The sequence below is a fragment of the Podarcis erhardii genome, assembly GCF_964252035.2.
Source record: "Podarcis erhardii genome assembly, chromosome: 4".
NCBI lineage: Eukaryota > Metazoa > Chordata > Lepidosauria > Squamata > Lacertidae > Podarcis > Podarcis erhardii.
Genome location: NC_138508.1, coordinates 47,053,344 through 47,077,962, shown reverse-complemented (window position 1 = coordinate 47,077,962; position 24,619 = coordinate 47,053,344). Strand labels below are relative to the sequence as shown.

General features: G+C 41.2%; 1 protein-coding gene and 1 long non-coding RNA gene across 2 annotated transcripts in view; one reads left to right on the top strand and one right to left on the bottom strand.

The window, feature by feature from the left end:
* LOC309340033 (uncharacterized protein) overlaps positions 1-24,619 on the bottom strand; it is a 194,880-nt gene that overhangs the window by 94,195 nt on the left and 76,066 nt on the right. The gene's annotated exons all lie outside the window — the stretch shown is intronic.
* Positions 3,611-24,619, top strand: part of LOC309340062 — a 43,790-nt gene continuing 22,781 nt past the window's right edge. Inside the window, exon 1 of the long non-coding RNA XR_014155786.1 lies at positions 3,611-3,745. This is a non-coding gene — a long non-coding RNA (uncharacterized lncRNA). The remainder of the gene's footprint in view (positions 3,746-24,619) is intronic.

Sequence of the window (24,619 nt, the reverse complement as noted above, 5' to 3'; positions counted from 1 at the left end):
GCGTCTCTAAATCCCTTTAGCGTTATTTTCCCTTGACTAATGAATTCCAAGTAATCTACATATTTTCCCCAATCCTCAGTGAACTTTTGGTCTCTTATGTATCTTACTTTGCCTGTAAGTCTGTCCAATTCCATATAATCCAACAGCTTAAATCTCCATTCCTCCACCGTTGGTGTCTCCTGCTTTTTCCACATCTGGGCCAGCATTACTCTTGCTGCTGTAACCGCATAATATACTAATTTACGATCCTCTTTTCTTATCACATAACCCAATATACCTAGTAGGAACAGCTAAGACCAATGTCTTAGATAGAAACTTGTATGACTGGTTCAGCAACCTCCTTTACTGGATTCTAACCCTCCTTGGAAACAAGGCACCAATAACTGGAAGGGATTCAGGGCATCATCCAGACTGACACCCTCCCAACCTCACAAGAATGCCACTATTTTTAATGTAGGTAACACCCACAAAATAATGTGATAAAGCTATCTGCCTTCAAATATCAAGCTGGTCTCTTGCTTGTAGTCAAGGACATTTAGGGCGCCCCCTGCTGGGAAATATAGTTGGAAGACGGGGAAACAAGAAGAGAAAGAAATGTTAAAGAGGAGGGTTGGCTGGAATATTCAAGACCAGTGTTTCCCAAAGTGGGTTTCTATCAGACAACTCTTATACTTCCTTATGTACCTGTAGAAAATATATTTCTCTGTACATATATTATTTTGTAAGATCTCTTTCAAAAGGTTATCTTATCTTCTATATTCAAAGTAGGATTTCTAAATAACCCTTTATTGGGATTCAGTGCCTGCACAACATCTGCTAAACATTCTAGGTCAGTGGAATATTATTTGATGAAGGGATTTTGAATTTCCAGAGCTAGAAGGTCTTTCCCCTGTCCTCAGCATATAGTTTTAAACTACTCTATCATTTTGTTGATATCACTAAAGCCTTTTATAATGGTCACATAAAAATGTAAATGTCATGTGTTCTATCTGTTTAAGAGAAAAGAAATTTTAGATTTGATGGATATAAGCACCTGTCTTTTGGGAAATGGGGCAACCCCACAATTCCCTTTCACAAAGGTCACACAAATGCCATCTACTGTGAAAAGGTCATCACCAATGTGGCCCTCCAACACAGAATACACACACACACACACACACACACACACACACACACATGCATGCACACGTTTCCATTCCAGAGTTCATTTCTCATTGCCAATATATAGGCTGAATTGCCTAACAGGTGCAGATTCTAAATACTTTTTACCACGATAAGTGGTTTTCTTCACAATTGTTTCCCCAATAACTGTGCATGAAAAGTCAGTTGTTGATTGAGTAAGTGTTTTATGCTTATATCCTTAGGAAAGATATATATGGCACTAAACTCAAAATGAATATTCTGTGGCCTGAAAAACTATTGCTATCTTACTTGATGTGATACAATGCTGTCCAGTAGTAATAGGTATTTATCACTTTGAGAAAAGGTATTTATCACTTTGAGAAAAGAAGTGGGGCGGGCGGGCAGTAATCTCTACTTGCATTTAAACTGCGGCAAATATGGTCTACAGCCACAAAAGTCCTCAATTTACACTAAATGTATATCTTCAAGTGTCAAATCTCTGCACTGCACTGCTCCATGAAATACAAATGTAATAGTTAAATGTCAAAAGAAAACACTAAATAGAAATACTGCCACTTCAGCAAGATAAGTAAATGGGTTCAGGCATGTTTTTGAAGTTAGTGAAGCAATAACTCCATGACCTAAAGCATTCAGTATCCCAGTCTGGTGAGCAGTCAACGTCTCCGACAGGAAGAAATGCGAAATTTGGAAAGCTGATGAGAAAAATGCACATGTTCATGCACTATCAGCACAAAGTTATTTAGCACAATTGCTCCTGTAATTGCAGTACATTGCAAATGTTCAGTGTTCAATGGTCCTCGAAACTCAAACTTCCAATTGGTTGATGATGGGTTGTGCTAGTAGTGAACACTGAACTGTGAAGTATTAAATTCTGGAATTTTCAACCTGAAATCTGTTCCCCACCTCCAAGTCTACTGTTCTTTTTCTGTGGGTGTATATTGCTGTCCTCCCTTATCTTCTTTTACCTGAGGAATCTACAGTTAAATACGAGTTCCAGTGTCTAAACTCATATATCTGAACTGATGGCTGGAGTGCTTTTCACTTACATATTGTACTAAAACCTTACAGAGCCTTATTCTTCATTACGGAAAGCATCTTATCCAACAGAAAAATCAGTGTTTATATAGGAGTAAATCAGGTGAAGACTACCCAAAATCTTACAGTTTTACTGAAGCGGATGAACAATAAGAATAACTCCCTTACGGCTTGAATGACAGAACATATCATGTACAAAACACACAAAAATGAACACCCACCTTTTTTGCAGCATCATTTGTGATGGGGGGGGGGGATCATTCTAAGTAATATACTGGCACTGTGGAATATTATCTCAATTTATGGCTGCCAGCAGGCAAAAGCAAAAAGTGACTTAAAGGAAAAGGAGGCAAGCCCCCCACTACCTTACTTCCATTGGTGAGTGGATGCATTTTGCAACACATCTAAATACAAAGCCTCAAAGAGAAGGATAGCCTCAAATGAAAACAAAGTTCCATTTTCTGCAAATCAAATATCTTTTGCTCCAGCTGACACATTTCAGTGGAAATACTCAAACTACCAAGAGCATGGGTAGGCAAACTAAGGCCCAGGGGCTGGATCTGGCCCAATCACCTTCTTAATCCAGCCCACAGACAGTCTGGGAATCAGTGTGTTTTTACATGAGTAGAATGTGTGGTTTTATTTAAAATGCATCGCTAGGTTATTTGCAGGGCAAAGGATTGCGTTCATTTTCCCCCTTCAAAATATAGTCCTGCCCCCCCCCCGCAAGGTCTGAGGGACAGTAGACTGGCCCCCTGCTGAAAACGTTTGCTGACCCCTGACCATAGCTGTCAACCTTCCCTTTTTTTGCGGGAAATTCCCTTATTCCAGCACCGTTTCCCGCTGCTCCCCTCTGCTATCACAGATTGTTAGATATCCCGTAGACTGTCCCCAGGACAGGTGAGGCTGCTGATCCCTTATTTTCAAATCTGAAAGTTGACAGCTATGCCCCTGACCAAGAGGAATATGCCTATTATTATGCCTGAAATACCAATGTATTGCATGATGCTTAGGTTAGTGGCTTAATACAACGGAAAAATTAGAAATGTACTCAGGTCTTGCTAACCACATGCTATTTATCCAAAAATTCACTTATGCAGACATTAAAAAAATATGCCAAAACCTCACCATATGCTCCACAGATTCATTAAGCTGATCTCTCAACTTCTTTACTTCCTTGAATATTTCTGCTTTGCTGGTTGGCAGCAGCCATTTTGAGGCAGAAACCACAGAGAGAGAGGACGACGAATCAGAGAGCAGGAGAGACTGCACATATCAGGGAGTAAAAGTTCAGAGAAATCAGGTTTTTTTTTACTTTGTCTCTCTTTTGCTGATTGGTTGTAGCCATTTCAGGAAGAAACCATGATTGAGGGTCTGGGTATGTTTAGCCTGAAAAAGAGGAAATTGAGAGTAGATATTTGAAGATGGCTGTCATATCTCAAGGGCTGTCACATCGAAGGTGGAGCAAACTTGTTTCCTCCCTGCTCTGGAGGACAGGACCCAAAGCAATGGCTTCAAGTTACAAGAAAGGAGAATCTGATTAAACACCAGGAAGAACTTTCTTACGGTAAGAGCTGTTTGACAGTGGTACAGACTCACTTGGAAGTGGGTGGACTCTTCTTCCTTGGAAGTTTTTAAGCAGAGTTTGGGTGGCCATGTGTCCTGCAGGGATGCTTTAGTTGAGATTCCTGCATTGCAGGGGGTTAAATGAGGTGACCCTTAAGGTCCCTTCCAACTCTAGAGTTCTAAGATTCTTTGATTCTATGATTCTAAGTACATGTCAAAAATAGTGATAAACTAACAAGTCCTGTTGGAGCAGAATTCCCATTAAATGTTTCCAATGGTTTCTTGCATATTAATGATCTTAGCATATTGAACATGCCTGGATCTCTCTCTTTTCTTCTTCTTCTTCTTCAGTTTATATATTCTACTACAGTACTTTGTGAATACTGATCTTTATCCTTGGTTATTTTTGTATGATAGTGAAATCTTATCTATATGATACTGCTGTTTTTGTATAACTGTACCCTACAATTTATACCTGTGTAGTTAAAGGTAAATAATGCATTAATAGATCCAGTTGGTGGAAGTGACTGGGGAACAGCATGCAGAAATATATGGCTACCTAACTGGATCCTTTTGTGTTAATGACCTTTCCCTGACTATTTTTATAAATCCAGTGCATCCATATTCTTGCCAACCACACTGTTGCAAACTGACATCCATATATGGGTCCATAATAATGCATCACAAATACCATTTTCCTCCAACATATTTGGATGGTCTGTTTTATACTACTAGCTCTCTCCACATATACAAATGTTTCATTTCTCTCTCAACTTTTTGTTATTGTTCCTTGTGACCATGAGCAATTATTCCATTTAAATAGTATCATGGTATTTACCAGATAATGGCAAAGAGTATTATATTCCTCTTACATTACATATCCTTCCTTTGCATGGTGCATGGCAGTAATGGAGACAAATTAATGCTATCCTTTTAATGACATTGACAAGGCTAGCTTTATTATTATTATTTATTGAATTTATATACCGCCGCATACCCAGAGGTCTCAGGGAAGTTCACAGAATAAAATCAAAATACAAAACTACAAAATACATAATCAAAATAAAAACAACCCAATAAGCCCCCCCCCCAAAAAAACCCCAACACATTTTAAAAGGGCAAGTGTGTGGATCTGGTCTGTGACTACTCGCTCCAGAATCTTGCTCAGGAAAGGGAGATTAGCCTTGTTTCTGTAGTTTATTGTTGTAGTGTTATTTTGGAGTATCATAGAGACAAAGACAAAGTAAAATTAAATTTGAAAATTGAGTCAACACAACAAATCAGAAATAAAGAGAAGGTAGGAATTTAAATCTAAAAGGCCATAATACAGTGCACCAGGTAAACACTTAAATTCAATTGAATTCAAAGGAGTTTTAAGCATGGCTAACCCCATGCTAGATTGTGGCATTTATCTATATTTAATGTGAAGCAAATAGGATAGCAAGCTGCACTGGCAAGTGGGTCAATACAATTTAAAAATATTACTTGTTGGTTGTGAATTTTTACAGGGCTAAGAGTTATATATTGTAAGCTCTAGCATTTATTTTGACATAAAATGGGAGTTGCTGGGTAAAATATCAACAGTAGTCAGGTCAGGAACCTGAGAAAACTACTGCTGATAAGAGTGGACTGTCCTAAGCATTGGTCTATCTTCCCCAGTCCAAGTATAAAATATATGTTCTTATATACATCAAAATGTATGGCTGTCATTGCACAGTCCCCACTGAAGGATTTGTAGTGAGTGCTGTATCACAATCCTGGATTTGCATAATGCCAGGGTGGGATTCAAAAGCAAAAGAGAAGGCAGGTTATACAAAACCAGTGGCCATGGCATTGGAGCCAGAAGGGAGTGACAATGGGGGGGGGGGAATGGTGGTTTAAAGGAACAGCAGAAATTTGAGTAATGCAGGGATGGTTCTTAGCATGTGACGGGTGGCTTTAATGACAGAGGTTTGAGTAAAGTACTGTGGGATATTTGAGGATTCTGCATATTTCTCTGTCGTATATGAGGCAGCTGAGAATTGGAAGATGGAGACTTCAGTACAGTGAGAAGTGAGAGGCACTGAAAGGGAGGGAAAGTGGCTGTTTTAAACAGCAGTAGTTTGAATAAAGCAGGGGTGGAAGGACACAGAGGCAAATGGTGGTTTTAAACCACAACAGAGGTTCCCAAGATACTAGCCACTAATCTTTCACTTCACCTTTTTTTAGCTATTAAGAGCATAGCTGTCAACTTACAGATTTGAAAATAAGGGACCAGCAGCCTTGAAAATAAGGGACCAGCAGCCAAAATAAGGGACCTGCAGCCTCTCCTGTTCCAGGCACTCCAGTCTTCCTGTCCTCCTGCAGTCTGGTCAAACTCATGCTGGTAGCTTCGAGAACACTGTCCAACCAACTTTGTAACCAGAGGTTCAACTGAATAGAATCTGAATCACATGCACCACAAGGCCTATGCAGCCTCAACTTACGATGGCTCCCCAGCCTGGCTTTGCACTGCAAAGTTTGCAGCAGCACGTGCAACAAAATGGCATCCAGCATTCAAAAACCCCCTCAGCTTGCATTAACTAGCCACACACAAGGCATGAAAGCTCCACCCCCTCCAGTCGTTCTTAGACTTCTTATTGGGTGAGCAACACAGCCAAGCAACACAGTTGGAGCCTCCCTCCTCCCTGGCCGGCAGGGAGGGAGGGAGAGGAGCTGCTTCCTTTGAAATTTAAGGGACATCATTTAAGGGACATTAAAGGTACATCTATCAATAACGGACAGCAGCGGGACATGGCGCTGGAATAAGGGACTGTCCCTTCAAATAAGGGACACTTGACAGCTATGATTAAGAGTTCCAGAAACTTGTATGCCTTGCTGGTGTGCTTGAGGCCTCTGCTCCCTGTGGCTGTTGGATGGAGTCCACACGCTTCACTGCGCCTCACTGGACTCCCTTGGAAAGCTCTCCGTCAGCTTCCTGTAGCAGAGTTGTCGCAGCGGCAGAAAACTGTTGCTGTGTGTGTGTGTAATAAATCAGACTGCACGCAAGCGTTCTTGCTTATCTCTAACAGTCTTTAATCGTGTAGAAAAACATTATAAATCAACCCCGGCGAAAGAGCGCACATCTTGCTGCCTCGCCGCAAAAGCGAAGAAAAAAAAAGAACACAGAGAAATCACTCCCCTCTGCGAACTTGCCACACCTCAGAATGTGAGACGTCACTCAGAACTGTTTAACCCTGTAAGTTCTGATTCTCTTCAAACCCCCTCTCGTCTCACATCCTGAGGGAAACTGTGAACACACATCTACAGATCTCTGAGAGTTCAACCCCCTTACCATTGCCTCTCGTCCCTTCCTGGCATCTTTCTCAGGCAACTGTTGAACCTCCTCAAACCTCCCAGGTTCGCACTGTGCGAAACCAATCCACGCACTGGTGGCCTGCAACCTCTCAGGTGGAACTCCCTTCGTGGTGCGAGTGGACCGTCTGAGCACAAACTCAGGTGCTCCTTCGGACTCACTGTGATCAGCAAGTGTGTCTTCTACATCAGAAGACTCCCCCTCTGACTTAGTGTGTCTTCGGGCCTTCTGTACTTTGCTAACAGGAGACGAAGGCTCACTCTTGGGCTCTCTTTTAACAACCTGTGGAGATGCCCAACCCTGTTCTTGACCCTGTTCAGAGACTTGGTCCTCAGCAACAGGTTCAGTCTCTAGCTCTCCCTCCTCCTCAGAATCAGACAGACATTCTGAGAGAACATCATGACTTGCATGAATCTTTGACCAACCATTCTGCTCACAGAACTTAGCATGTTTACTGATCAGAAGCTTGGTCTGATCACCTTCTGGATATGCAAACCTCCACCCCTTTGTCGCAGGTTCATACCCACAGAAGATCATTTTCTGGAACCTCGGGGCACCTTTCTTGCATTGAGCCTTTGACACAGGCAACCAGGCCTGTGAACCAAACACACGGAAGAAATGCAGCTTTGGCTTCATTCCGTGGAGCAAGAAATACGGGGTGTCAACTACCACTGAATTGTAGGACCTGTTCATCGTGAAATTGGCTGTTCTCCAGGCTTCACTCCAAAAACTCTGAGGCAAACCGGAGTCTGACAGCAAAACTTCTGTTGTTTGAGCCAGAGCTTCACTTCTGAGCTCTGCCACGCCCCTCTCTTGAGGAGAAGTAGCACCCGTCACCTTGTGACGTATCCCCTTCTGACGGAAAAAACTCTGCAGAGCAAACCCAGTAAACTCTGCACCTCGGTCACTCTTGAACCCCTGCACTTTGGTGGAGAACCGTAGTTCCACTTCCGCAACCCAATCTTTGATCAGTTGCGCTGCTTCTCCTTTCGTTCTCAGCGAGAAGCACCAGCCATTTTGGCTAAAATCATCTGTCAGCGTCAGCACATACCTGGCCCCGCCCAGACTCGGCTTTGGTATGGGTCCAAAAAGGTCTGTGTGCACAAGCTCAAAAGGTTTTGTGGTTACCCTCTCCACCCTGGGATAACTGCACCCTTTTACCTTTGCCTTTCTGCATGCCCTACAATCTAGGGATTGGTCACATGGTTTTATCCTGCACCCTACTGTGTACTGGCGCAACCTTTGGATACCTTTCCAAGAGCCATGTGACATTCTCTTGTGCCACAAGCAAGCACATGAATCATGAGTGGGAACGTTTGCACACTTTGCTTGTGCTCCCTCAGCATTCCCCTCACCCTCCAGAGGTGTCTCTAAGATGAAGAGATTGTTCTGGCATGCAACACTGACGAGCTGTCTCCCACCTCTGGAAATAGAACAGACATTATTTTCAAAGCAAACCGTGTACCCCTGGTTGAGGAGACAAGGAACAGACAAAAGACAGTGTTTCATCTCAGGCACAACGTAAACTTCCAGCTCCACCTGCAAGAAAGAAACATAAACATTTGCCACGTTAGACAAAGGCTTCTGTGACCCATCAGCAAAAACAACTGTATTCCCAGCTGGAACAGCTTTGCAGTTCCACATTTCGACACCAGGTGTCGCTGGCTCCACTGTCGATTACCCAGCGCAACACTCTGTTCTCACTGGAGCTCTTTATTGTTGCCATAGAGGCAGTCAGGTGATAAGGACCGTCTTCACTCCCTGAGTCACGTCTTCCCTTCGCTTTCCCACGCTGGTCTCCTCTCCTGGACTGGTTGTCGTGGGAAACAACCTTGGAGACATCCTGCCCAGCCTCCCTGGCTCTCTGCGGGCAGGAACGACGCAGATGGTCAGGAGAATTGCAAACAAAGCAGCGACAAGTGGAAAAAGCCAGAACTGTGCCTTCCGCTGGCCTGGCCCCCCCTCTGCAAGTGGATGGGCTCCCTGTGCCAGCTCGGCCCTCTCTAACACGGCGTTCCTGTTCGTCACTCAAACGTCCTGTCACATACGCTAGCGTAAGATCTGCGGGATTCATCGATTCCAAAGTTAGACACAAATTGTCATAACTTTTGTCCAAAGAGCTGAGCAAAATATAAACTTTCAGTTCCTCAGAAAAGTTGACTTGCAACAGCCTCAGCTGGTTGAAAACAGAGAGCATCTCAGTTACATGCTGTCTGATGCTGTCACCAGGACGCAGCCTCATCTCAAACAAGCGTCTGGTAGTGTGGATCTTTGCCCTAGCCGTGGTTCTGTGGTGCACTCTCTCTAGTGCCTGGTAGGCCTCATGAGCAGTCTCCAGCCCCTCTACCAAAGGTAGCTGCGAACCCTCCAAACTGAGCACAATAGCTCCTAGAGCTTTGTGATTTTTTCTCTGCGAAGCATGAGCAGTTGCAATATCGGCTGCTGAAGCACCTGCTGCCGCTTGTTGTGGAGGCCCTAGGACCGCCTCCCACAAACCCTTGGCTACCAGCCATGCCTTCAGCTTTCTGCTCCACTCTTCCCAATTTTTTCCGTTCAATTTTTCGAAGCGTACGCCGTACGACTCATGGCTGTCTGCCATCTTCTCCCCCGGGGCTAAGCGTACTCACGTAAACAGCAGCTCCTTCTGGCACCCGGTCCTGAAGAGACGATTCCTCCCAGCGAGCTCCGATGCCTCAAACGTTAGGCAGGTCTCCAGCTGGCTCCAGCTTCCCCTCAGCTGGCTTCCACACACACCGGCACGTCTTGGCAACAGCTTCAAAGCTTTGCTGACTCTCCATAACCTGTGGCTGTTGGATGGAGTCCACACACTTCACTGCGCCTCACTGGACTCCCTTGGAAAGCTCTCCGTCAGCTTCCTGTAGCAGAGTTGTCGCAGCGGCAGAAAACTGTTGCTGTGTGTGTGTGTAATAAATCAGACTGCACGCAAGCGTTCTTGCTTATCTCTAACAGTCTTTAATCGTGTAGAAAAACATTATAAATCAACCCCGGCGAAAGAGCGCACATCTTGCTGCCTCGCCGCAAAAGCGGAAAAAAAAAGAACACAGAGAAAACACTCCTCTCTGCGAACATGGCCACGCCTCAGAATGTGAGACGTCACTCAGAACTGTTTAACCCTGTAAGTTCTGATTCTCTTCACACTCCCAAACCAGACTTGATATTCCTGTATGTAAATGAACTCTTCGCATTAGTTTTTCTGACATGGCTTTGTCATTCCAAATTTCCACTGTGGCTTTATCCATTTACTTCCAAAACTATGTAAAGATCAGTCTAGCTTCTATTAGCAAGAAACCAATTAGTTATTCCCTTTAACTACCCAAATTTTTACCATCTCAGATGTTCAAGATTACCATGGTGGGAATTGGTGCATCTTTGTGGGTAATCAGTTGGATTTCTTCAATTATCTGACACCAGACAATTGCCATTTTAGGAGAATTCTACCATAAGTGGAATCATGTGCCAGTTTTGGGGTCCACATCTCCATCATTTTTGTGAAAATATCCAAGAAGTGAAATATGCCAGCAAGATTCCTTCATATATATATATATATATATATATATATATATATATATATATATATATATGCAGGTTTTGGTGTCCTCGGGTGTCTTCCCGTGTAAAAGTTGGGGTGTCTAGGCGACGTTTCGACGAGGTCTCACTCGTCATCTTCAGGCTGGTGCTTTCGGCTTCTTGTTACTGGAACAGAGCTCTGTTCCAGTAACAAGAAGCCGAAAACACCAGCCTGAAGATGACGAGTGAGACCTCGTCGAAACGTCGCCTAGACACCCCAACTTTTACACGGGAAGACACCCGAGGACACCAAAACCTGCATTCCTGTACCCGTGAAAATCTACGAAAGCATATATATATATATATATATATTCAAAATCAGTAGTTAGTTCTGAGAGACACACAACTTCTATTTCTTGGCCTTCTTCACTTGGAGAAATGTAGCCTTTATGTAGATTCTGCATATTATCACATGGAGATGTATTCCTATGTATTCCTGAGGTCGGCAAAACACTTATTGTGGTCTACCTGATTACAGGCTGAGTGTGGGTGGTGTTCCAACTGGAAACACTGACAGGTGCTGCTATCTTAGCTGGGTCTTTCGCATATCTCCAGATATGTGAAAAAGTCTAAAGGAAAGTTAATGGACTCCATTATTTTTGGTCTCCTACGTCATTGGTCAATTCACCTCAAGAGCAGCCAATGTGAACCAGCAGTAGCATAGCACAAGGTGGTGGGAAGCAGTGCACTTCTTGTGATGGTACTCATCTCATGTATAGAGTATTGTCACCTCATTTTTACTGCCAATGGCAGCCATTTTGTGCTGGCACAGCACTTTTATCAATATATGCATCAGCACCTTGTCTCTTACTAAGAAAAAGATCCCTGAGGACAAGATTTTTCAAATCATTTAAAAAACAACAACACCATTATAGTTGTCACCAGCTTTTTCTAGAAATCTGGTGAACTGACCAGACATCTGCATTCAGGCAGCTGGCTGCGTTTGCCTGTGACTTCAGTGGTGGTGTCAGCAACATTGCAGGTGAAGAGGTGCACTGAGTCCCAGTCAGAACTCTGCAGCTCAGACATGCTGTATTGCTGTTCAGCTCCTCATAATAACCTAGATCCAGGTGGGCATGTGTGACTAGACAAGTTTCTAGGGAATGTGGTGAGCGGATGGAATAAGCAAGAAACATTCAGGATGCAAGTATGTAATTAGCAGGAGAGAAGGAGGTGCTCAGTGGATGCATTTCATGGTAGAAGAGGTAAGGCAAGTGGGAGTGACCCTCACCCTTTCAGCTCTGGGAATATAAATGGATGAATGGAACAGAATGAGGCAAGCTTGCAGTTCTGTTCTCTAAACAGTTGTGTAGTCAGCTACGTTCACAGGTTTGGATACATATCCACAAGCTGTATGTGCATTTTGCAGGACTGGGCAAATGAATGGGCTTCTCAATGGATCTAGGATATCCGAGTTTGTTTTTTAAAGTGTAGATTCTACAAGTCCGAAGTCCGTCTGCCCTTGATGCATTGTGTTACCTGCTCCACCCCTCCCACATCTATACTTAAGACTTTTCAGGGAATTGCTTTAGCATCCGAGCATAAGGCTTTTATTTAAACTGGACGCACATGGACTGGAAAAGAAACTGTTCCAAAACGTTTAGGTTCAAATTTGAATTAGCTGTTAACCTTCAATGACTCCATCTTCAATTTATACGGAAAGAGTTTGCCAGCAATACCATCTTCTCTAACCTTTTGTGCTGCTCTTTGAGGCAATTCTGTGGCAAAAGGCTTCTTGAAGTCCAAGTAGATTATGTCTGTTGCTTCATTTCTGTCAGTTGTCATTGTCACTTCCTTGAAGAAGTTAATCAGATTTGTTCAGCTTGACCTCCACTTTAAATGGCTTTGACCTGTCTAAGTCGGTACCTGTTAAAATGTTCTCAAGTTTTGTCCTTACCCAATGATTCTGAAACCTTCTTCCGTACTTTGATCCCATTCTAAATATAGATGTCATGTATGCTACCTTCATGTTCCTAGCCTATTACGCTTATTATCATATCAGCAGGGAATAAAGTGTCTCTGCCATTGTTTCCTTCATTTCATATTTTCATATTAAGGAAACAAGAACATTAGTCTTTCAACATGTCATTGTTGTTGCTGCTGTTATTTATTAAATTTGTATACCGCCCTTAATCCAATGATCCCAAGCTAGTTCACAACAGAAAAATACAAAATGAAAATACAAAATACCTTTTTTTAAAAAAACCCAGTAACCCTCACCATACTCTCCCCCCCCCAACTCCAACACTTTTTTATTTTCCTCTGAAGGTGCTTCTCTCATGTACTCTTTTTACCCATGTTTCCACTGCCTTTAAATGAAAACAAATTGAAGCCATACCTCACCAACATTTCTTGATGTACATATATATGCTGCAGTAAGCTTTTGCCAGTCAAAAGTTCATATCTTCAGCTATTGCAAATGGCTTTTCCCCTTAGAGCTTGGAAGTATTTGAAGCAATCTAGGATAATTGCTTCAGTCACCAGTGGATACAATCATTGATTGTTGTTTTTCTAGATATGTTTAGAAACCATTATACTTTTTCTTAGATAAAATAATAAGAGTGAAGCCTTATGCTGGATTTAAAATTGTTGGAGAGTGTTATAATACAGACTACTAGCTCCCTGTACCTGGACATCTGGAAGTTACACTGTTGTATTGGCAAGCTTACCCACCCATCAGCAAAGGGGCCATAAATGCTTGGGAATATGTCGGGGGGGGGGGAGTGGGATTTAGTCAGTTCTGAAGCTTTTGAAAACATCAGTGGAGATTCAGCAAAAAAGGTGGGTCCCACAATACAGAATACTATAATAGGAGGGCCAGATTTAGGTTTGATGAGGCCCTAAGCTACTGAAGGTAATGGGGCCCTTTATATGTCCAGCTATCCTTTGTGTCAACAGCAAAATGTTGCTGTTTCTTGTGTTGGATATATGCTATAGGGTAATCTATGGACCTAATTGGTATCTAAAGCCATTTGCACATAACAAAATATGTATTTTATCAAAGCTGCTGTATGTATGCTTTATTTTATTTGTTTTTTATCTTATATTTTGGAAGTGTATTTTGGTTTTCCACCTTTATTTTTTTGGGGGGTCCCCAAGAGAGTGGGGCCCTAAGCTATAGCTTGTTTAGCTTATACAGAAATCTGGCACTGCGTAATAGACAAAAGCCAGGGTAAAGAGGTGTTTCTTCAGCTATGCAATGAAGATGCTAGAGGAACCACTGTCGGGAGGGAATTCCATGAGTCAGGGGCAGCAGAGCAAGCCCTCTCCTAGGCTACTATCCCTTGCATTTCTGTGGGTGGTGAAACTACTCACATAGTGGTTCCTTCCTTCACACTCTTACACAATAAATGGAGTGAAGCAACTTGGTTAGTTTGAATGGGGGAAGGAAGAAATAAAAGAGATGAAGGCAGCAGGAGGAGCTAAAGAGGGTTCTAAATGCTAATCCCTGTGGGTCATAAAGCTTATACTCTCCACCTTCTATTCCCCCTCTCCACAACATTTCCTTCTTTCCTCACAGGAATGAATGATTATTCGTAAGAGAGAAAGGAACATGCACGTAGGGCAAAATTTAGGTGTGTTGGAGTGGGGCCTGAAAACCACTCCACACACCCCTCAGGTTTTGTTCCCTACCTCCATAGGAGCTAAAGTTCAATTTAGTTCCTTTGGGAGCACGAAAAAGCTCAAAAAATGCTAAAAAATAGATTCTTAATCTGTAAGACATATGAAGGGAACAGTGAAAGTTGATCAGTTTGCCAGAGGTCCATTATGAAGTCAGTTGTGCATTACTACCCTTTTAGCTAAGTCATAAATTTGACAGAGAAATGTCATGATGATGCAGGTGATGAACATTTTTGGATTCAGTCATAATGATATAGAGCACTTGGAGCTGCTAAGCACTTAAGCCAGTGCTTAGCTTTAAGCATCTGAACAGTCTTGCTCATTAAATGGATCTAATCATGTGTTCTGTGCTCCCTCTACTGGTTTAGCGGCAGGTGACAAATGCCCAGAGCTGGGTTGATGAACTTATTGTAGAGCAATGTTGGTGCTAAGACCAAAGTGTTAAGATAGCACATAAATATTCAGACCTGTAACTTATATGTCCAAATACAGGAGTTAATAAGCTGCTGCTTAGGCTGTCTTCCTCCAATTGTCCCATAAACTTATCCATGCTATACTAAGGACTTAGTGATTTTGTTGTATTGGGAGATGTTTTTATTGCTTGTATTTTTAACCTTGTTTCAAAATAAAAGGTAATACGCTGTGCAATATCCAATGTAAATTAATGCACCTGTGAAAAAGAGAATGAAAGCTATATTTTTTGCTTTGGAAGACATAGGTTAGAAACTGTGATATGGCTGTTTTATTCTGATAACTTTTAGCAAAAAAGGGGAGGGGCTGACAGAAAGGCTGATATAAAATCCCCAAATCTTCTATGTATATGTCAAGAGGGAATACTTAAAAACTTTAAAATAAGAGCTATGACAGAAACTTTCATAAAGGTTTGCTGGAAACCTGCTTGGGACAAATAAAATTCTTGTTCTTCCCCCTCCATAAAGTTATAGAACAATGATAGTCTAATCAATAGCCGAGAGTAATGTTGCAAATGTTACAGGAATTAAACCAGTATAAAGCCAGCGGCATTTAGGGCTGGAGAACAAGGCCCATTAATCTTTTCCTTTTGATGGCTTTCCCAAGAGGTTGCAAAATGTACAGCAGGAAAGTTCATGCGAGGCGTTTGCAGAAAGAACATAAGCGAAGTCTTCTGAACTTCTTGTGAGCACTTCTGAACAGCAGAACATGCTGACAAGATGCAATGTGACCCCTCATCATCAGGCTGTAACTCTCCCAAGTTCATTTAAACAGCAGCATTTTATTGCAGCTAGATGTTATGCACTATACAAAAACAGTTTTGATCTTATTTCAGAATCTCTTGCTATTATTTCCCTCTCTAAATAACTTTACATTGCTCTAGGGATGATACTCAGACCTTAATGGTGAAAGGGATGTTATAAGGATCCAAACAAATCATTTGGTTGTTAGAAATGATAATTAGATTGCCCTCTAAATTCTTCTTCTTCAAGAAATCCTAGGAAATAATGCATTCCATCTTTAGAAATTCCTTTAGCCAAGGAATAATTCAAAAATTGAACCACATAAATTATTAACTTGGTTCAATTTTAGAAGAGAAAAATAGACTCAGGGTACATATTCAGCTGTAGTCTGTGAAAATTAAACCTGCAGCTCTATTTATTTTTAATAGAACTTTTGTGCTAAATTCTTCTTGATAGGTCACATTGAAAACTTTGTACTTGGTGTTTGTGTGTGATTTCCTCCTTGAGATTATGGCATAATACATGTATCTTAGGCCAACAATTAATATTTATTTAGGCTTTGTTTATGCTGCAAAATTGTGAGAGCAGTTTGGGGTTTTTAACCTAGATAACAATCCCTGTACATGTGCAGCAGAAATTCAAGAACAGTTCAGCCAATACTGTTGAGCACCACAGCAGTTTATTCATGGGCTACTCGATCAAAATGCCAAGATCAAAAATGCCCACTATTGTTTTTAACATTTGCTTATAGATATAAAAGGCTAAAGCCTTCATGTTTTTATTTCATTTATTTATTTATTCCACAACATTCATATACTTCTGAATTGCAAGAAAACTGCAAAGCAGGCTGCAGAAAGAATAAAGCAATTAAGATCAGTGGTAAAAAAAGAGTTTATTTAAAACATTAAAAAATGAATTTAAATCAACAATAAACTAAAACTAGCTTAAAAGATGTGGCACTTTCTACATGCCTAGAGAGGCTTGCCTAGACTTGCCTTGCTGGGGTGGTGGATTTTTACCTCATAGAGGGCACCATAGTACCTAAGTCCGCCCTTGTTAAGTGTGTGTATGCATGCATTGTGTGTGTTTGTATGTGCTATATGTATACATGTGGATATGTCGGGGGGGTAGTCATTCCTACTTTGGCTATGCCCACTTTTGTCTTGGCCACAGCCACCATTTCCATGCAGATGCTGGGGAGTTGGTCAACAGTGAATGCAGCCCGTGAGGCAAGAATGTTTCCCCACCATGACAACTATCTAAAATGCCCCACCATAAATGTATTTTCTGTTATAGAATTGTAGAGTTGGAAAGGATCCAAAGGGTCATCTAGTTTAACCCCTTGCAATGCAGGAGTCACAGCTAAACCCTAAACTTGTGGCACTCAAATAAGAAGCGTAACACTCAAATCGTCAGTATAACACTCAAAACAGATGTGTGGCACTCAAAACAGAAGTATGGCACTGAAAACGGAGCAAGTTTGGCTTCTGAAAACAGTTCTCAAACCAGAAAACTTACTTCTGGGTTTGCAGTGTTTGGGTTCCAAGTTGAGTACCAAGGCATTTGAGAACCAAGGTACTACTGCAAGGCAGAATGGCACTGAATTAACAAGTAGAATAAGAAAACTAAAACTAAAAAATGAAAATATGTTGAGAATTCATGATTGAGACATACCTTTGTAGTAAATAATATACAAAAGAAGGCAGTATATAAATGGCTTAAAGCAGGGGTGTATCTACAATAATAAAGGTGAGACAACAACTAGCCTACTCACACATACATAGTTGATAACTGCCAGTCCCATTAATACAAAAAGTCTATAAAAACTTACGTGTCCTGATCAGCATGTTTCCATCAAGAGGAACATAGAAAGAGGATGAAACCTATTCTTATGGCTGTTGGCAAATAAGATACAAGTATTTTCCAACAGAGATTTCGTCAATCATATGAAAGCTGCCTATGGTCATCTTCTTGCTTGAAAATATTGTGGAGTCCTTAGAAATACCTTTGAAAACAAATCTAAATTGGCAACTAAATTGATATGAATGATCACCAAAATTACTCAGCTGTGGGAGATGTCCCTGTATTTTAAAACTAGGTTACACAGGCCTCTTCAGGTTAAAACTCACAGAAATAGAATCTGGGGTAGATTAGAGTAAAATGAAAGCTAACGTGTTACATGGGCATCAATGGTTAACTATTTGGTGGGTTCCCATCTTTCTGAGACTTTTCTTGGGGTCAGGGAAATGATTTTTTTATCTATTATAGAAGTAGTAGAAGAAAACTAATTACAAATTTGGTTGTAGCCAGTTGCACTCACTCATTTTGTAGCTGCAAAATCAACCACAGCTCAGGCTGCTTGACAGGTGTTAAAGATCAGCAGCTGTAGAAACAGACTGATAGCTACATTAAAGTTCCACACCTGCAGGAGGAGAATCATTCATTCATTCATCCTGAGAACTTTGTCCTTTAGCTATAAGACAAGGCTTTCTTTTGGTAAATGTGTTGTACTACTGTTTCTAAGTAAACAGTGATAGTAATTAAAGCTGCTATGTCTCTTCTAGGCTAAGTGAACATCAGTAATAAAGTTGGGAGGAAATACAACCCACACTTTAATTGGCCAGATTTGTAATTTTTCTACTGTAGAGGATGAAATGTTGGTGAATAAAGAAAGAGGCAGTAAATTCTTCTTATTGCACAGGAAATTGCTTCAGCACTTAGTTTTAAATGCAATTCAAAGTGACATGTTATTAAGAAAAAGAGCTCATGACAAGAAAAGTTTATTCCAGTAAGACATAATGGAACTTTACTGAATTTTATTATATGAGTTTGCTGAACTATCTGTAATGCATAAAATAATTGTAGAGAACATGGGCATTAGTGGAGTAGGTTAAGCAATGTATAGGTTGAATCTGAACTGGTTGTTTTGATAAAATGTACCATTGTCTAGATCATGTGATAGTCATAACAAGAAAAATGGGGAATTCCATAGGATCTTCCAGGCACATACAGAGACCTTCTCCCAGTTACAGACAGTGAAAGAGCTCATGTATTTTTTTGCACTTACATAGGAGTATGCTATTCCCTATTCGCCTCATATTGCAGCAGTGGCACAAGCAATTCCCTACTCCTTTCACAGCAGCAACACAAACAAAAGTACCAATTTCTCAGGCCAAACTAGGCAAGATACCATTTGTGAAGTTAACAGTTATGTGGATTACTGTTTTAAAAGTAAATAATTAAAAACAAATAGTAAACATGAGGACCACAATCCAGATTGAGGACCTCAGCAGAGATTATGGGGGCTGTAGGACTGTTCCGTCATATGAATGGGATTTCCCCCTCAATAGAAGGCACCAAAGGGTATCTGGCGTCAATACCACTGCAAGTTAAAGTCCACCCTGGTCCCACCAGTGTCCAAATCCAGAACTTCTCCCATGCCTGCTATTCACTTTCTAAAAGGCACACATGCATTCTGTAAATGACACCTAATTTGGCCTTCACTGTGCTACGCCTACTGATATACTGGTAAGGTAAAGGTAAAGGGACCCCTGACCATTAGGTCCAGTCGTGACCGACTCTGGGGTTGTGGCGCTCATCTCGCTTTATTGGCCAAGGGAGCCGGCGTACAGCTTCCGGGTCATGTGGCCAGCATGACTAAGCCGCTTCTGGCGAACCAGAGCAGCGCATGGAAACGCCGTTTACCTTCCCGTCAGAGCGGTACCTATTTATCTACTTGCACTTTGACGTGCTTTCAAACTGCTAGGTTGGCAGGAGCAGGGACCGAACAACGGGAGCTCACCCCATCACAGGGATTTGAACCGCCGACCTTCTGATCAGCAATTCCTAGGCTCTGTTAACCCAAACGCCACTAAATATTATTTGTCAAGTGCAAAACTGTCTTTTTGCTAGGGAGACAATCTTAGAATTAAGTAAAAGGAGCAATCAGATGCTTTTCCATTCTCTCCAGCTCCATAAGACTCATGTTAAGCATATATGCTCATCAGAAACTGGAATGTTTGCACTGTGAATATTGCTGCTCCAGAACTGCATCAGATCATAACAGTGGAAATAGTGGATAAGATGTTTCCTTGTGTCAGCTTTCAGAATCTACCACTAGATCTTATCAACTTCTTTTCTAAGCTTAAGCACTTGATTAGGCTGCTATAAGCATATGGTTTTGATAGTACTATGGTTCTGACCCTGATCATGATAACCAGCTGAACAATTATGATAGCCTTTCATTTAAAGAAGAGTACCGCACTGTGGTCTAAACCACTGAGCCTAGGGCTTGCCAATCAGAAGGTCAGCGGTTCGAACCCCCGCAACGGGGTGAGCTCCCGTTGCTCAGTCCCTGCTCCTGCCAACCTAGCAGTTCGAAAGCATGTCAAAGTGCAAGTAGATAAATAGGTACTGCTCTGGCGGGAAGGTAAACAGCGTTTCCGTGTGCTGCTCTGGTTCACCAGAAGCGGCTTATTCATGCTGGCCACATGATCCGGAAGCTGTCTGCGGACAAATGTCAGCTCCCTCAGCCAGTAAAGCGCGATGAGCGCCACAACCGCAGAGTCGTCCATGACTGGACTTAATGGTCAGGGCTCCCTTTACCTTTACCAATGAATTATTATTATTTAAATATTATTGTTGAGATTTTTTACAATATATTACAGATAGCATTAACAATAGGCATATCCCTTTCAAAGTGTGGGAAAAGAAAATATATTTTATCCACCACACACACACAGCAAAAAACATGTCATTCAAGAAGCAAAAGGAAAAATGTCCCTCCAGAAAGAAGAGGTCAATGCTAGTGGTCTATGATACTGCCCACCCACAGAAGCAAATCAATGGGTCAGACATTAACAAATGCATCTGAATGTGGGATCACCTCTAGCTTTCCTGCACTCCTATATTAACTTTTCATCTAAGTCTAATTGCCGTAGTCTATTATACTAGCTTCGAAGAGAAAAGTGTTAAGGACCCTTCTAGCTTGGTGCCACTTCCATGTGTGCTGCCTTGAATTATTCTTTAAAAATGCTTTCCAAATGCATAGGCAGAGTAAGGCAGGTGCCTCAGGAAGCAATTGCTGGAAGGTGAGGAGTGGTGCCCCCTAAATTAGCCTGCTATTCTCTGTTGCAACAACGGGCACCAGCAGTATTCATGTAAGGTTCAGCTTCTAGTTGTTGTTTTTTAATAATATTTATTAGCAGTTTAAAGATTACAAAAGAAAAAGAGTTAAGCAAGACAATACAATACAATACAAAAACAAAAACACCACACAACCCAAACCCTAAAACATTGAATCAACCAAACAAAACAAAAACAATTAAAAACACATCCAATAATTGGGGTATCATAACTTTCGTTCACTTGTTTCAGCGACCTCCTCACACCTCCCTTTTTGTATTCCACTTCAATTAACTGTTTCAGCAATTCCTTTCCATCTTCCTCTGTTTTCTGTCCTGTAATTTAACTTAACATATTCTAACCTTGTTTTTTCCCTTTAATACATTTACAATCTGTCTGTACCTAATTCCTTATAACATTTCTGCTAAAGCCATATAACTTCATTCCATCGTTTGTCTAACATTCATTAATTTTACAATATTTCTGTAAATAATCTTTAAACTTTTTCCAGTCTTCTTCCACCGACTCTTCTCCCTGGTCTCGGATTCTGACAGTCATTTCCGCCAGTTCCATATAGTCCATCAACTTCATCTGCCATTCTTCCCGGGTGGGTAAATCTTGTGTCTTCCAATACTTCGCAATGAGTATTCTTGCTGCTGTTGTTGCATACATAAAGAAAGTTCTGTCCTTCTTTGGCACCAATTGGCCGACCATGCCCAGGAGAAAGGCCTCTGGTTTCTTCAGGAAGGTATATTTGAATACCTTTTTCATTTCATTATAAATCATCTCCCAGAATGTCTTAATCCTTGGGCATGTCCACCAAAGGTGAAAGAATGTACCTTCAATCTCATTACATTTCCAACATTTATTTTCGGGCAAATGGTAAATTTTTGCAAGCTTGACTGGTGTCATGTACCACCTATAAATCATTTTCATTAAATTCTCTCTTAGGGCATTACATGCCGTAAATTTCATACCTGTGGTCCATAACTGTTCCCAGTCAGCCATCATAATGTTATGTCCAGGTTCAGCTTCTAGTTTTGTCTACTTAATGTATATGAATGGAATGAAGAAGAACACCATCTTGTCTTTTGCCTCAGGCAGCAAAATGTCTTGAGCCGGCCCTGTGCATAGGACAACCAGATTTCTTTAAGCTTCAGTGTCTTTTGCAGCTTCATGTGTGTAGTAAATCCTAGGTCAAATAAAAAACGCCACTGAATTCAATATGGCTAGTATTTTACACTTGGGATACAATCCCATAGACACTGAGTAGGGAGGGTATTTCACTGGACACAGTGGCAATTACTTCTGAGGAAATGTGCATAGGATTGCACTGCTGGAGCCTGTGATTTAGCTTAACTGAGCTCAACTTTGTTCTTTGTGCATATGCAGCTGGAAAATAATAAAACAAGCTTTTAAAAGTCCTAGCTTTAATTTTTTTCATTCATCTTGAAATACTGAATTACAAGAAGGAGGGTGTCTTTCAAGATAATCACATTCTGAAGTGCATTAGAAAATATTTCATGTGTCTCAGCTGACATGATTTATAGAACTATTGGATTTATAGCCTTCTGCTACTGTTTTATTTGCAAGATTTGTGGACAATGAAGGAAACAATTCTTCCTTTATAGAAAGAATTATACATGTAGGGAAAGGGTAAAAGTTGAAATGTCCTGGGAATATTGATACTTACATTTATGATATAATTAAAGAATACTAAAAATTGCTCAACAGAGTTAACTGATGAGGTCAAGAATAATAAATTAGATACTGATCTTAATAATGCCTCCTCCTTTGTTTTCCTTTCCGCAGCAAGTTGACAGGCTTTGCAAGCCATAATAAATTTGAGTGCTTAAAGCTTCCTCAACAGCCATCACATCCTGATGTAACACATAGCTTTTGTTTTCTTGGGTGCATGTTTTATCCTCCTTTATGTCCCGTTGTTGTTTCAGAAATACAATCTAAACTTATTTAATTATATATTGTACATTGCACCTTACAAATGTAAAAATGTAAAAAAGTTCCTCAGCTTTAGGGGGGGAAATAAGGAAAGAAAACAATAGTTTTAGTGGCATGCTCATAGCTCTATGCTGAATTCAAGCACAGTGATTTAATTGTGTTGTTTTTCCTTAAGTGCAGTTCATCCTCCCCATCCCTCTCTTCCCATGGAATATGGGAAAACTTGTGGCTGCCTATGTTTAGATTCTTGGCAGGATCCTGTATATACAAATTAAGCCCCCAGGATAGCCAATGTGGTACTCTCTAGATGTTGTCAGACTACAGCTCCCATCAGCGCCAGTCAATGTGGCCAATGATGAGGGATAGTTGAAGGTTACTGACAGTGACATGGAGCAGGCTTGGTATTATTACCAAAGTGACAAGCAAAGAGGTCATTAGGATGCAGTTATCATGCCACTGCACCAAAGTGTGAATTGCCCCTGTGCTTAAAAGTTTACTGAAGTCAAGGCCCTCAGACTGGCTTGAGGATGAAAGGTAAAAGGTAAAGGTAAAGAACTCGGGGACAGTTAAGTCCAGTCAAAGGAGACAATGAGATGAGACGCTCATCTCGTTATTCAGGCTGAGGGAGCCAGCGTTTGTCCACAGACAGCTTTCCGGGTCACGTGGCCTGCATGACTAAACCGCTTTTGGCACAATGGGACACCATGATGAGTGCCAGAGCGTACAGAAACATTGTTTACCTTCCCACAAGAGTGGTACCTATTTATCTACTTGCACTGGCATGCTTTCAAACTGCTAGGTTGGCAGAAGCTGGGACAGAGCAATGGGAGCTCACCCCGTCGCACGGATTTGAACCACCAATCTTCTGATTGGCAAGCCCAAGAGGCTCAGTGGTTTAGACCACAGTGCCACCCACATCCCTTTTGGGGATGAAAACCTGTATTCCAGAATGCGATGTGATACCATCATAGGAATACACTACTACAGCCATTGGAAAGGGCAAGGGAATAAAATACCAATAGTTCATAGTGCATAACAGTTAGAACCATAAGATGTTTTACCACACACTTCAACAGAATGCAGCCACAGATGGTTGCCTTCATCCTTTGAAAGATGTTCAGATAAAATGTATGTACTGAGTGCTATATCAATAATAAAAAAATACAAACCATAGCATTATGTCAGCAATCCAAGGACATTATATTGGAGTTCTAATAAAATACTCTATACAAGGCTGTAAAACTGCACATCTTTGTATTTTCTGCAACCCACTCAAAAAGCCTTTCAAGTGAGATGGTGAAAGGTGGTTTGTGTACTAAAGGCCTGATCTGTTTATGCAAGTGCAAATCTAAAGAGTTCTGAAATAGGGGTCTTCAGTTCAGTGATACAATGAACATAATTGTTGTTTGTAACAATAGAGTTTTATATTGGAAAACACCAGTTATCCAACAGATGTTGTCTTCATTTTTAGCTTTACAGCTGCTTCACAATCCTTTTGTGCAAGGATAAGAACAGGTGGGAGACCCAGCTGGACAGCATCATCTTTTTACACTGCAGCGTCAGTAATAAAAAAAAGAGCTGAGCCAACAAGTTCACCTTTTAAAAACATTTATAGAGACAATATCACTCCTTTCTTTTGCTTTCAAAAGAAAACACTTTTTAATGAGTTGGACAAAGCCCACTCAGTTCCTCCAGCGTCCCAGTTGTCCTCAGAGCCTTATGGCAACTGTCCTCTCTGTGTGGTTTTAAGCCAGATTAAGCACTTACAGTAAAGATTCATTTAATATACATATTTCCCAAAAAGGAAAATGGAAAATGCCAACCACTATTAATGTAATAGTGCATTAATCGTTCACAAAGGGATTGGAAAGTATCGGTAAATAACTCAGAGCAATGGGCTGCTTTATGACAAATTATTTTGTTCCCTACAACTATATACACTGTATATGATGTGTTGCTTTTGGATATCATCAGCATTCATAGCTAGGATCTTGCTATCATTCATCAGTGGAAAAGCCATAACACTGAGCCCACA